Here is a 14,269-nt window from a genome sequence, read left to right as displayed (position 1 = left end):
GGGCTCACATGCAGCATGAGGGTGCCATTCAGGCACTTTATCTCTAAAAGATTCACCATCACTGGATTAGATGCTCCATAGATGGGGTCTCTTCCAGATCTACATCTATCATCATCATTGTTGTTATTATTGTTATCTGTGATGCTGTCTGCATTCATTCTGCCTCCTGGTAACATGAGGGGATGGGTAGCTAGGTAGATAGAAGACTGATCTTCCTGGGTTCAAATCTGGCCTCAGACAGACACTTTTTCAATGTGTGATGCTGAGCAAGTCACTTAATCCTGTTTGCCTCAGTTTCCTTGTGTGGGAAATGCGCTAGAGCAGGAAATGGCAAACCACTCCAGCATCTTTGCCAAACTGCAGATAGGATCACAGAGTTGGACAGGACTCAATAGCAACTTGAGGGGATGGGACTGGAATAGAAAACCTAGTTCTATTACTAAGGTAAAATGTGACGCAGCTGAGAAAGCAGAGTGCTCTTGGGGTCCACAGACTTGGGGCTTCAATTCTCTGCTCCAGCACAAAGTAGCTTTGCCTGGCTGGGTCATGATTTCTTTATACAACCAGTCTTATAGAATGTTTTTGGGGAGAGAACTTGGCAACCTTATCAAAATCAATGGAAATATGGTTCTTATTAAGGTCCTTCCCACCAATGACAGTTCTAGAATCTTTCCAATAGACCAACAACCATTAAACCTCCATTATATGTCAGGTACTTTTACCTGCAGAGAAAGTAAAAGCAAAAAACCATCTCTGCTCTCAAGAGGGTTATGTTCGCTTCTGACTGAGCAAGCAACATGTACACATAGGAGGAATAAGTGCAATGTGCTAGCAGCCAGGATTGAGAAAAGTCTCTGTAGGAAGAAAGGAAGGAAACAAGCATTTATTAACACCGACTATGTTAACATGAACTCATTTGATCTTCACAGCAACGCTGAGAAATAGATAACATTGTTATCCTCATATTATGGTTGAGGAAACTGAAGCAGACAAAGGTTAAGTGGCTTACCCAGGATCATGCATAGCAAATATCTAAGGCTGGATTGGAACTCAAATCTTCCTGACTCCAGGTCTAGTACTTGATCCCTTTCATCATCTAATTGCCTCTATAGAATATGGGGCAGCTACAATATGGAAAATGACAATTGGGTTGAGCTTTGAAAGAAGTTCTAACATTCTATAATCTACAATTATAATAATAATAATTAAATTTATATAGTACCTACAATATGCCAGGCACTTTACAGATATATTTGATCAGCAAAACAACTCAGAAAGGAGGTGCTATCATTACTTCCATTTTATAATTGTGTAAACTGAGGCAAACAAGTGACTGGCCCAAGGTCACACAGATAAGTAAGTGTCTGAGGCCAGATTTGAACTCAAATTTTCCTCATTTTAAGCCAGTCACTATATCAACTGCATTTCCAGCTACCTCCAAGGTACCATCCAGCTCATTCTTTGCTTCTAAGATTTCATCCATTCAACAACGTCTTACTGAATACCTAACCTAAGTAACCAGGCCTAAGTTAGGCTGTATGTCTTACCTCTGTGGATTATAATTAATTTATCCTGTCTTTAGCTTGTTTGAATGTCGTTATTTGGATGTTGTCTCCCCCATTAGAATGAGGTCCCTTTCTTTGCAACCCCAGTCCTTAGCAAAGTGTCAGACACATTTTAGGTGATTAATAAATGTTGATTGATTAATTGGCTAGACACCAATTTACATTTATGTAGCACTTCTCAGTTTACAAAGTGTTTTCACAGACAACCTCTCATCTTATCGACCTGTCTGCAATGTGAGCTAAAGAGAAGGAAACTGAAACCTAGGAGAAGCTAAGGCAAACTGGCAATGATTCTGTAGTTAGCAAGAGCAGGGGGTGGGGAGTAATGCCAGATTCAAAATGAAATCTTCTACCAAGTCCTCTGAGCTTTCCTGGGACTTATAGTGCATTGGGGGTGGTAAGAGACCGCATTAGTGAAGCATCCCCCTCCCTGTGCCTAGGATGACTTGTTCTCCGAGAAGCATAATCCATTACAATTGGAAGAGAGCTTAGAATCATGGGCTATAGAATGTCAGAACTGGGAGGGATCCCAGTCATAGAAAAGAATATCAGAGTGAGGAGAACCAAAGAATCATAAAACATGGAATGCTAAAGCTGGAAGAGGCCTTTGAATCATAGACCACAGAATTACAGCTGGGTGGCTCAGTGGATTAAGAACCAGGTTTAGAAATTGGAGGTCGTGGGTTCAAATTTGACCTCAGATACTTCCTATCTGTGTAACCCTGGGCAAGTCACTTAACCCCTATTGCCTAGCCTTTACCACTTTTCTGCTTTGGAAATGATACACAGTATTGTTTCTAAGACAGAAGGTAAGGGTTTAAAAAAAAAAACAGGTTTAGAACTGAAAGATCCTGGGTTCAAATGTGATCCCAGATACTTCCTAACTGTAAAACTCTTGGCAAGTCACTTAACTTGCCACTCCTCTACCTTGGAACCAATATACAGTATTGACTGATTCTAAGACAGAAGGTAAGGGTTTAAACACACACACAGAATTTCAGAGTCTCAGAACATAGACTGTCAGGACCATTAGAAGGGATCTTAGAAACCATCTTGTCCAACACTCCCATTTTAGAGATGAGAACACTGAGACTCAGAGAGGAGAGGTAACTTGCCCAATGTCATATTAATAGCCAGTTGACACTTGAACCCAGATCTCTAAGCTGTCTTGCTCTTTTGCCTTATACCAGCCACATCCTCATCTCCAGTTTATCAATCCTGGCCCCCTCCCTCCAGGAATCAGTTTCCTGGCCCTTCCCCCTTAGGACAGGTTCTCTTCTGACCCCCACACCCCATCCCCTAACACACACACACACACACACACACACACACACACACACACACACACACACACACACAGAGACATGCGGTTGAGACAGCTTATCTTATTGGAAACCAAATAGCCCCAGTGACCCACCCTCCCTCCCTGTTCAGCGTAGGCAGCGAGGACAGGAAAGTGGAATTTTAAAATACCATCAGGGAGGGAGGGGGGAGGGAGAGGGAGGGGGGAGCGGCTGAGCATTCCCTCCATTTGCCTCGGAAGGAAAGAAAGAGCTCTGGGTGGTGGTGCTGGTGGTTTGTTTTGTTTCATTTCGGTTTTTCCCCCCAGCTAAAAAAGCATGTTTGGACTCGGAATTAGCAGGTGACTTACACGGGGGAGCATCAGGGTGGGAGTCTGGGCCTCCCCCTTCGTTTTGTTCCAGGTTATGCTTTCAGAGTCAGTCAAACCCTCCATCCGGGCCCACCAGATTCAAGTCATTGCAGGGAGCCCGGAGCTCAGAGCCCAAAGCAGACGCTGTCAGGAATTTTGCCTCAGATAACCCGACCCACCATAGTTCTGTTTGGGAATGAAAAGGAATCCGAGTTTCTTGGCTTCAGAACTTGTCTTGTTTGTCATGTTCTCCAATGTGAATCGTGGCCACCGTTTAGCATTATAATTAAGTACAATTTAGAAAAGGGGGGTGGGGTGGGGGGGAAAGCTGTCAGATCTGTTCAAGGCTCTTGCCAGAAACAGCTAAATGAACTTCAGCAGCACAGACAGGGAAAACAGGGATTTGTTTGAAACTTTCCAGCCGAATGTTCTTGTGCTGGTGGGAGGGAGGCTGGAGGTTCCTAGTTCTAGAGGGAGGGACTTGGCAAGGACTAGAGGGGAGTCAAATGCCAATTCCTTAGTGACCTTGGGCAAGTCATTTCCCCTACCCCAGCCTCAGCTTCCCCATCTGTGAAATGAAGTGGGAGGAGTAAATCATCTTGATAGTCGATCTCTTCCCCTCTGGAGAGAACAGTGTCACCCCAGCTGACAAACAGGCCCAAAAGTGTAAGCATGAAGAATCCCTACTACATCCCACTTCCAGCTGGAATGCTAAAGAAGAAAAAATGGAGGGGTGATAAGACAGTTGTTTTCAAGGATGTGAAGGGTTAACATGCAGAAGAGAGATATTTATTCTTCTCAGCCCCACAGAGCAGAAATAGGAGGAATAGAAAGATGTTTCAGAGAAAATTTCAATCTTATATAAAGCAAATTATTCTAAGTAATTCCAGTTATCCAGATGCAAAATGTGATATCTCAGGGCAGTAGTGGGTTCCCCTTTGCTAGAAGTCTTCAAGAAAAGGTTGGATGATGATTTGTCAGGTAGGGGACTCTTTGAGGGCCCAGGTGACCTCTGATGGCCCTGCCAGATTCTCAGAATCTGAGTTCATGTGATCTGATTGGTTCAGCTAACACAAAGAGGCCCCAGAAAGGAGCCATGACTAGTGGACCAGTAATGAATGATGGCAAAGGATAGGAGCAGATGCTAGACCAAAGGACCTCGGTGTCAACCATAGCCCACCTAGCTGTGCCATTGGAAACAAGAGGGGCAAAGGTGGTACTACTGAGCAGCTCTTGGCAAGCCATGGCAGAGAAGCTTCCTCTTCCACAAGGAATAGCCTAGCACTACTTTCCTGTCCTCCACCTACCTGGGCTCTTGGTGGTGAAGAAAGGCAGAAAGTTTTCTCAGATCTGAGACCCTGCTTTGACCTAAAGCAATAGGCTCCACATGAGCAGCCCTCCAAGCCTAAAATCTCAAATGAGATACTTTTTGTAAAGCACTTAGCACAGTGCTTGGCACATAGTAGGCACCTAAGAAATGCTTGTTCCTCCACCTTCTCTTAAAGGAGCTACAGCTCAGGCACCTGACCACCCAAGTGGTTCAAGGAAACCCAAAGGGTCAAAAGAACTTTCAACTCTTTTGCTAAGCAAGTAAATTTTCCAGCAAAGCTTTGCCCAATGCCATAACCAGAACAAAAGCATGAAAAATGAAAGCAGAGCTGCTTTATTTTTTCAGTTCCTTCATGGTTGGTCCATTAACAAACACTTTTCTGTCTTATCTTCACAGACCTGGGATCACAGCCTGTGAGCGAACTTCTGGAGTAGAAGTTTAGCTAGAAGAGGAAGGGTCAGGTAAGAGAAGTCTATCAAATCAGGCTTCACTGTACAACATTTCCCCTCCTGCCCTCTGAATGGAGTTTAGGAGTGACCACAGACCCATGTGGGCAAGAGAGATTGCCCAAAGGCTATAGCTGGGGAATTGGGGGGTTGGAGAAGGGAGATTGAAGCAGGTCTGAAAATGGGCACATGAATTTGTTTTGAGCACTCTGTTACTGAGAGACATTTCAAACATTCCCAGGCAAGGGAGTCGATGACCCAGGAGTCACAGAGCTTTCAGTGTAAAGGTGGAGGTAGCCGAGTAGATGATCTTATTCAACTTTTTCATATCACAAATGAGGAAACGAGTGTCACACAAAGGGGAAGTCACTAAACCAAGGTCACAAGGCAAATTAGCATCACGAGATTCTAAAGCTCAGGTCTCCTGACTCCTAAAGAAAGATCAAGGGTCTTCTTACAGTAGAATTTAGGAACCTTGCCTTAGTAATCTGACATTCACAGTTTCCCAGTGTGTCATAGTCTAAGTTTGACTTCAGACCTCAAAGTTTCTCTAGACCCTATTTCATGACTGGAATGCACTTATGCTTTACTTTTCTACACCTCAAAATCCTTCCTTCATTCAATATTTAACTGAGATGCCACCTCTTCCAAGGAACCTTCCCTGATTGCCCCCACAACACTCATTAGTGTTCTCTCCTTAAAGATTACTAGATTTGAACTTAGAGGACCTAAGTTTTATGATGCATGAGACCTTGGACAAGTCCCTTAACCTCACTAGTTTTTGGTTTCCTTATCCAGTAAAATGAAGCAATTGAACATAATAGCTTCTAAAGTCCTTTCTAGTTCAGGATTTTTTATCTTTCCACAAATTTTTCTGTATACACACACACACACACACACACACACACACACACACACACACACACACACACACATATATAAAGGGCACTAGCTTTGAGATGAAAGGACCTGGACCAAATCCTGTCTCTGTCATTTTACTTTTATGACCTCAAACAAGTTACTTCTATAAATCTCAATTTACACATTATCAGATCCAACCCTTCATTTTACATCTTAGAGGAGAAGAAAGGGAAAAAATCTTAATGTATTTTCCTAATCTATAAAATGAGGGTTTGGGACTTTATAACCCTCTTAGTTTCCTTTCAGTCCTAAATCTATGATCATATATTGTATCTGGACAGCTAAGTGGTACAGAATGCTGGGCCTGGAACCAGGAATACTATCTTCCTGAGTTCAAATCTAACTTCTGTCACTTAATTAGCTACATAACCCTGGGTAAGTCACTTAATCCCCATTTGCCTCTATTTTCTCATCTGTAAAATGAGCTAGAGAAGGAAATGGTGAACCACTTGAGTATTTGTGCCAAGAAAATCCCAAATGAGATCATGAAGAGTCAGACTTGACTGAAAATTAGTGTATGTTACCAATAATGTTGAATCCCTCCCTCCCTTCATTTCTGCTCAGTGGATAGAGCCCTGAAATCAGGGAAGACACTAGTTCAAATCTGGACCCAGACATTTACTAGCTGCGTGACCCTGGGCAAGTCACTTAATGTTCATTTGCCTTAATCCACTGGAGAAGGAAATGATAAACCACTCTAGTATCTTTGCCAAGAAAACCTCACATGGGGTCACATAGAGTAGATCAGACCTCAACAACAACAACTATCCTCTATGGTTTCATAAGTCTAGGACTGTAAGATTCTAAGTCTAAGATTCTGAGTCTAAAATTCAAATGTTCTTTGATTCTGTAGAAGCAATTATACAATTTCCGCCACAATTCTCAAGCATTCATAAAGGTTACACAAGAAGTTTGTGACCAACTTTTGAGTTGCATCATTTTTACTAACTCTGAAACCAGAACATGACATCCTTCACTGACTGGAAATGTCTTAGCAGGCTCTGGTCCCTTCCCCCTTTTTCCATCCCTCCCCACTCCTAGCTACCACCACATAGGTGTGGTATTTTTAAAAGATTAAAAGCTCAGCCTAATTTACGTTTAAAGTGATGATCAGTTCCTAGTATGGCTTTACCAGAGATCAATGGGGTTGGTTAGAGAGTATCTTTTTAATGAGAGAAAACCAAAAGGTGGGGCCCAGACATATTGCAAATCCCTTGCCTTGATCTGATTGTAATAAGTGAATTTTCTGTCATAAATGGTGTATAATCACATTCAGTCCTATAACCTCATTTCCAGTCATCTTTATTCATTGTTGTTTTTATTCCAAGAATTCCTTGGCATGTTTGAGGAGCTACTGAAGTGTTTAATAGCTGTTCAAAGTAACAACATGCGCTGTTTAGAGCTAAACTGAGGGGAAAATAGACTTAACCAGTTGGGTCATTATCTTTGTAAGTAATGTGTTTGCTTGGGACAGGGCATGAAACAAACTTGTCATATGGAAACAACCAATGTTCAGTACATTCATAGCCAAAAGGCATCCATCATAGAGAAATAACTATGGATTGAGGAGTTGCGTAGCTGGGCTTCTCACCCCTACTTCGGCTGCTCGCTTGCTGGGTGACCTTCAGCCAGTCTTTCTCTATTCCTCAATTTTCTTGTCTACCAAAAATGGACAGTAAACCCTGCCCTGACTCCCCCACGGTGTCTAATGATGTGATTCTGGTAGTGCTTTTTAAACCATAAAGCACTTGGTAAATGGTCAAATTCAATTTGATTTAGCAAAACCATTACATTCATAGCTAGAAAAGCAGCTTGTCCTAGTGCCATAAATAATATGCCTTCAGTTTTAAAGACTCAGGTTCAAATCCCACTTCTGTTGCTTATTAGCTACTGGAATAAAACTAACAACTAAATTATAGAAGGCAGTTAGGTAATACGGGAGATAGATTGCCAGGTCTGAAGTCAGGAAGATTCATCTAACTGAGTTCAAATCTGGCCTCAGACTCTAGCTGTGTGACCCAGAGTAAGTCACTTAGCCCTGTTTCCCTCAGTTTCCTTAGCTGCAAAATGAGCTGGAGAAGGGAAGGAATGCCAAACCACACCAGTATCTTTGCCAAGAAAACCTAAAATGGGGTCATGAAGAAACAGATATGCCTGAAAACAACTGAACAACAGCACTAAGTTATAGATGGAATAGTATCTGTTACTGTTGCCCCATATTCCAGAAACTGTTCTAATCACTGAGGGTTACAAAGACAAAAATGAAACAGTCTTGCACTCAAGGAGCTACAGTTGTCCTGGAGGTGATAGATTTCAATCTATCAAAATTTCAATCTATCAAAAAATGAGGTTACTTGTGAAAGCAAAGAACACATCATTAAAAACTAGAATGACTGGGGAGACTTCATTGATGAGAAAATGATATGTGATATGATCCTCAAAGATAGAAAGAGGAAGTGCATTCTAGATATAAGGCGTGGTTTATGCAAATATTTACAGGTGAGAGAGAGAATATAGTTTCATCCTGAGTATTGAATGGAACATAAGGATGCCAAAAGAGGAATAGTATGAAATGGGGCTGAAAGGGCAAGGTAGAGGCAGATTTGGAGGTGCTTTACACGTCAGGCTGATAAAATTGTGTTTTATCCTAAAGGCAATAAAGAACTACTACAGACTCTGGAGCAGGAGTGACACAATCGGGCCCATGCCTTAAGAAGATAGTTTTGGCAGTCTGGGAGAAAATAAGTAGAAAAGAGAGACTGGAATCAGGGAGGACATTTTTCATTTAGGTGGTGAAGGTCTGACCAAGAGTTAGGTCCATATGATTGGAGAGAAGGGGTTAGAGTATGAGATCTTGTGAAAAAAGAATCAACAAATTTTAGCAGCTGATTGAAGTATTTGGGGTGAGGATGAAGAAAGGGTCAAGATTTGCTCCAAAGTTATAACTGGGAAGAATGCAGAGACTTCAAATCTCTTCTTCCCCTTCCTCTACCACACACTTATTCTGAGATAGCTTCATTTTTAAAAACCTTATCTTCTCTATCTTAGAATCAATACTATGTATTGGTTCCAAGGCAGAAGAGTGGTAAGGGATAGGCAATGGGGGTTAAGTGACTTGCTCACACAGCTAGGAAGTATCTTAGTCCAGATTTGAACCTTGGGCCTACCATCTCTAGGTGTGGCTCTCAATCCACTGAGCCACCCAGTTTCCCCCGAGATAGCTTTATTTTGAACAAATTACTTAGGACAGGACAGTCTCTCACACAATGACTTTAAAGAAAGTATAAGCCTTGTCCACAATTCAGTTCTGATCCTTCAATTCAATCAAAATTATTCTCAATTCAATTAGTCAAGGTACCATAGCCAAATGAGTTTGTTTCAAAGACTACAGGGAATAGAAATCAGTAGAAATGAAGATACAAAAAAGTAAGAGAGAAAGGTAAGCTTCTGGAGGAGAGAGGAAGGAATGAGATCAAGGGTACAAATAAAAGAATTGATCTTAACTAGGAAAAAGGTCATCTCTTTTTCAAAGACTGGGCATGAGGGCAGATGAAGTGTAGGAGTGAAGGAGGCCTAGCTATCAGGTGCAGGAGATAAGGAAATTGAACCAAAGGTCATGCCCTAGGCTCTCCTCTTTTCTTTTGATTTTTCCCTAAATTGACTTAATTTTCATCTTATACAGCTGATTCCTGTAAGATTTAAATTAATATCCAATAACTCCAAGTATTATATTTTATGTTTTATTAATAATCACTTGAAGTATAAGAAAATTAAAAGAACAAAAGTAAAAATCTGAGTAAAAACACCTGAGTAAAATCCTCCTGCCTCACCTCCCTCAGCCATATTTCTGGGAGAAGAGAGTGAGAGGGTGGAGCTACACAAAACTTATATTCTCCCTATGTTAGCACCTAACGTGAGAGGGAACATGGGAAGATGGGAAAGAGAGTTTCTGGGGAGCAAATTCTACTTATACAATTCCCAAAACTATATATCCAACCCTAGTTTCTCTCCTGAGCTCCAGTCTCCCATCACTAGTTGCCTATATAGGACATTTCAAACTGACTGCCCCAGACAGCTCAAACTTAACTGGTATGAAAGAAAACTCATTATCTTTTCCCAGAGAACCCATCCCTTTTCTGAACTTCTTATTTCTTTCGGGAGCACCACCATCCTAATAATCTCCTAGGTTCTCAACCTTAACTTTAGCCTTGATTGGAGGGCAGTTAGGTGGTTCAGTGGATAAAGAGGCAGGAGGCCCTTGGTTCAAATCTGACCTCAGACATTTCCCACGTGACCCTGGCCAAGTCACTTAACCCCCATTGCCAAGCCCTTACTGCTCGTCTACCTTGGAATTGATGCATAGTATTGATTCTAAGACAGAGGGTAAGTGTTTTGTTTTTTTAGAAGACAAAAAAATAGCCTTGATTCCTTACTATTCTTTTCCCTATATATTTGGAGCTATCAGTACAGGAGAAAAAATGTTGGATCTGATAGTGAAGGATATGGGTTCAAGTCCTGGTGCCACCACATACTACCTGCTCATTTGGAGCAAGTCATTTAACCTCTCTAGCCTTGGTCTACTCACCTGTAAAATAAGGACCAAGAGACCTTAAAGGTCCTTTTCATACCTATTACTCATTCTGTTCCCACATCTTATTTCTACTTCCATAACAACTTTGCATCTGACTCTTCCTCTCTACTCACATGGCCTTTACCCTAGTTTAGGTCATCTCAACTATTGAGATAGCTTTCTGTTGGTCTCCCCATGTCAAATGATTCATTCTCCCACCCATCCTCCACAAAACTGCTGAAGAGAATTTCCAAGAGCACAAATCTGACCATGTTACACCTCCACTCAGTAGAATCCAGTCTTTCCCTATCATCTAAAATGAAATATAAACTCCTTTGTCATGTAAAACCTTTTACAATGTGGCCCCAACCAACTTTTCCAGCTTTACTACATATGCATAAGATAATACCTCTTGGACACTGTGTAGTCCAGTCAAACTGACCCTTTTTCTGTTGTTCACACCTGAAGTTCCATCTTTCTTTTTATGTTTATTTTTTTATATCTTTACACAGGCTGTCTTCCATATTTGAAATGCCCTTCTTCCTCTTAAAATTCCTTCATTTCTTTCTCAACCCTTCCTTCCTGTCTCAAGGTAAGTACTACTTCTTCATGAAGTTTTTCCTGATCTCTCCAACTCTTAGTACTTTCCTTTTCCAAGTCACATTGTATTTATTTTGCATCTATACCATACATACTTATTTCTGAATGTGCTGCCTCCCCTAATGAGAGGGGGTATGTAGCAAGAGGACAAGAACATTTCATTTTTATCTCCTAGCACCTTGCAACAGTGACTGGCACATAACAGGTACTTAGTAAATGTTTGTTGGTTTTATGGATGGGTGGGCTCAATTTTTCCAATAAAGTAGGAAGCTGAAAATATCATTGCTGAAAGAAAAAAGCAAACAAACATTATTAAAGAACTGATATCTGCCAGGCCCTGTGTCAAGCACTTTATAAATGATTTCTTATTTGATCATCACAACAACCCTTAAAAGGAGGTGCTATTATTATTCGAATTTTGCATTTGAGGAAACTGAGATAAAGAGAGGGCAAGTGACTTGCTCAGTGGAACATAGCTAATATAGTGTTTGATGTCAAATTTGAATTCAGGTCTTCATGACTCCAGGCTCAACACTCTATCCACTGAGCCACCAAACCTCCTCTACTAAGAGATAAGGGGATGAAGGAGGTTTAGAGAGTTTGAAGAAAAGGGGGTTTGAAAACAGTAGTTTCTAGAAATGTAGTATTGTCAATAAGAAAAGAAGAAAAGGCTTTCTAGGCAAAACTGAAGGTGCAGTTCAAATTAGATGACGCAAATTTGTATTGGACCCAGTTAATGGTATTTGGTAGCACAGGAGACAGAGAATTCTCAGCAGGTGGTGGAGGTGGGAGAGGGTTGTTGACCCAGGATAGAGGATTGGTGGGGGATATATAATGATGAGAAGACAAGTTGAGCTGGTCAACTACAAACACTATAAAGGAGAAAAGTGCCACCAGACATAGGGAAAGAATTGGGAAACAGGACGTGATTGAAAGACTAAAGATCCCAATGGGAATGAAAAATAAAGATTTAGAGTGAGACAAAGTAAGAGATGGAAAAATAAGAGATATTTTTAATAAGGCATTTTTAAGTTAAAGATTATAAAGTTAGCATAGTTATAGAGGTCAGTGAAGAATTAAGCTACCCTTGTAACTAAGGTAGATCTGAGGCTGCTGGATAAATGGGAGATCACAATGTTTGAGGAGACATATATTGAAGCATCCATTTCTAGGAGTGAGGACAGAGTAAAACAATAACATTGCAATCCAGGCATAGAATTTCTTTGAAAAAGGAGGGGAAAGTGGCCTGAAAGCTTGTATCATGGCTACAAAGATATGGTTGAGATGATATGGACAGAGAGTGAACTTTTAAGGAGGAGGTACAAAGTTATGGAAGCAGGGAGGATCTGAATGTGGCAATGGGGGCCAATGAGAAAACTAATTCCTCTCTTGGCCAGGGTGTCCAATAAGGTAAAAGAAAGAGGAGTCTGCACTGAAGAGGATAGCAATGGATTTTGTATCTTCTAGAAATAAATATCCATGAGCTCCAAAAGATGGAAAGAATGTAAGGTGAAAAAGTCTAGGGAGAAGGGAAGTTGTTAAGAATAGAATGGTAAATCCAGAGCATACATTAGACTAGACAGGCAAAGACTAAATTGCAAATTGTAAAGCCATTTGTACACTCAAAGTCCTCCATAAACTATAAGTTTATTTGTAAATGTTAAAGTACATTTAAAACTGTTATATACAAATGGGAAATATTATATATCTGGTTCTCATCTTTTTTCACAAAGATGTCATTATCTTTATTATTCTTTAATATATACTTAGTTAAGTTTAATATTTAACATAATATATTTAATACTTGTTATTCTTTAATATTTCATGTTCTGTAGACTATTGCACAGATATATAAAATAACTGCTTTTATAATTAAATTTAAAAGTATTGGGATGTAAATTGATCTTGATAGATTCACTGAAAGCATCTTTGGAACAATTCCAATAGCAGACAGAATAATGTATTTTATTCGCACATGACTTTTATTTCATCCACTAATACTCTGTATTTGGAAAGCTTTTATGTTCCACATAGCTTTGAGATGATGAGCATTTGGTATGACAAAATCTATAAATATTGTCTGCAAAGTTTTATGGATCAATGGTATGTGTAGGCAATTGTGGGTAATAGCCCTGACTATGATAATGGTCTAGTTTATTGGTTGAATTCTCAAAGATAATTTTGAGGTCTGTATTTGTAGGTTGGGGATTTATTATCTGTTAGCTAATGAAAGATAAGCTTATGATATGTAATTCTAGTCAGCACATGATATCTTCCTAGGTATTTGGTAAATAGTTGCTAATTTTTTTTCATCTACAATGATATCTACACAGTACCACACGGTATCTACCTTCTCCTTGCATAAATCTTTCTTGATCAAGAATTTCTGAGGAAGAATTCATGACCTAAGATTCTTTAAGGATAACTCTTCTGTAGTTTGTGGTGGCAATGATCTTCAGTTGCCCTAACATCCCACCATTTCTATAAAGAAGTCCATGTGACCCAGACATTTGGTTGATTCTTCTTTGTTGACATATTGTTGGATTAATTCATATGGATGTTGCCCACAGAGGGCCTTTAGATTCCACTCTTGGATCTTAGCCATTTCATAAGTTCTGACCAGAAGTAAATCATTTTTTGTCATTCTGCCAGTCCAGCATCATGTACTTATTGTAAGCCTGATGACAGTGAAGTGACTTCTGCTTGTTCCAAAAATAATAGCATTTTATAACCTTAACTAGGCTTTTGTTAGGATGCTTTTCATCTCTTCAATCTTGCATTTTCAAAAGTGTATGTTAATAGTGGTGCTCCATAGGCGTTATTATATAGCTATTTGTTGCTTTAAACTTGTTTTTCCCGTTGAGCTTTTAATTCAGAGTGCTGATAAGTCTCTTGAAATACACAGCCACATATTTCTCATTGAAAAGTTTATGCTCAATTTGTCTTGCCTGAAGATATTCGAGTCCAAATGATATTTTGATGTCACTGGAGAAAGATTCCAAAAGACACGGTTTTTTAATTTGTTTTTTTTTTCATGGAGTCATATAACTTTGTTATCCAGGTACATCAAATGATTAATAATTTTTTTTGTATGACTTCCTCTTTAATTCTGAAACCATACTCAGTTCCATTTAGGTAAGATGGCAGTGGTTTCAGGCTAGGTAGAATCATTGTTGTTGTTTAGTT

Source organism: Monodelphis domestica, chromosome 1 (assembly GCF_027887165.1).
Source record: "Monodelphis domestica isolate mMonDom1 chromosome 1, mMonDom1.pri, whole genome shotgun sequence".
Lineage (NCBI taxonomy): Eukaryota > Metazoa > Chordata > Mammalia > Didelphimorphia > Didelphidae > Monodelphis > Monodelphis domestica.
This window is presented reverse-complemented; position numbering follows the sequence as displayed.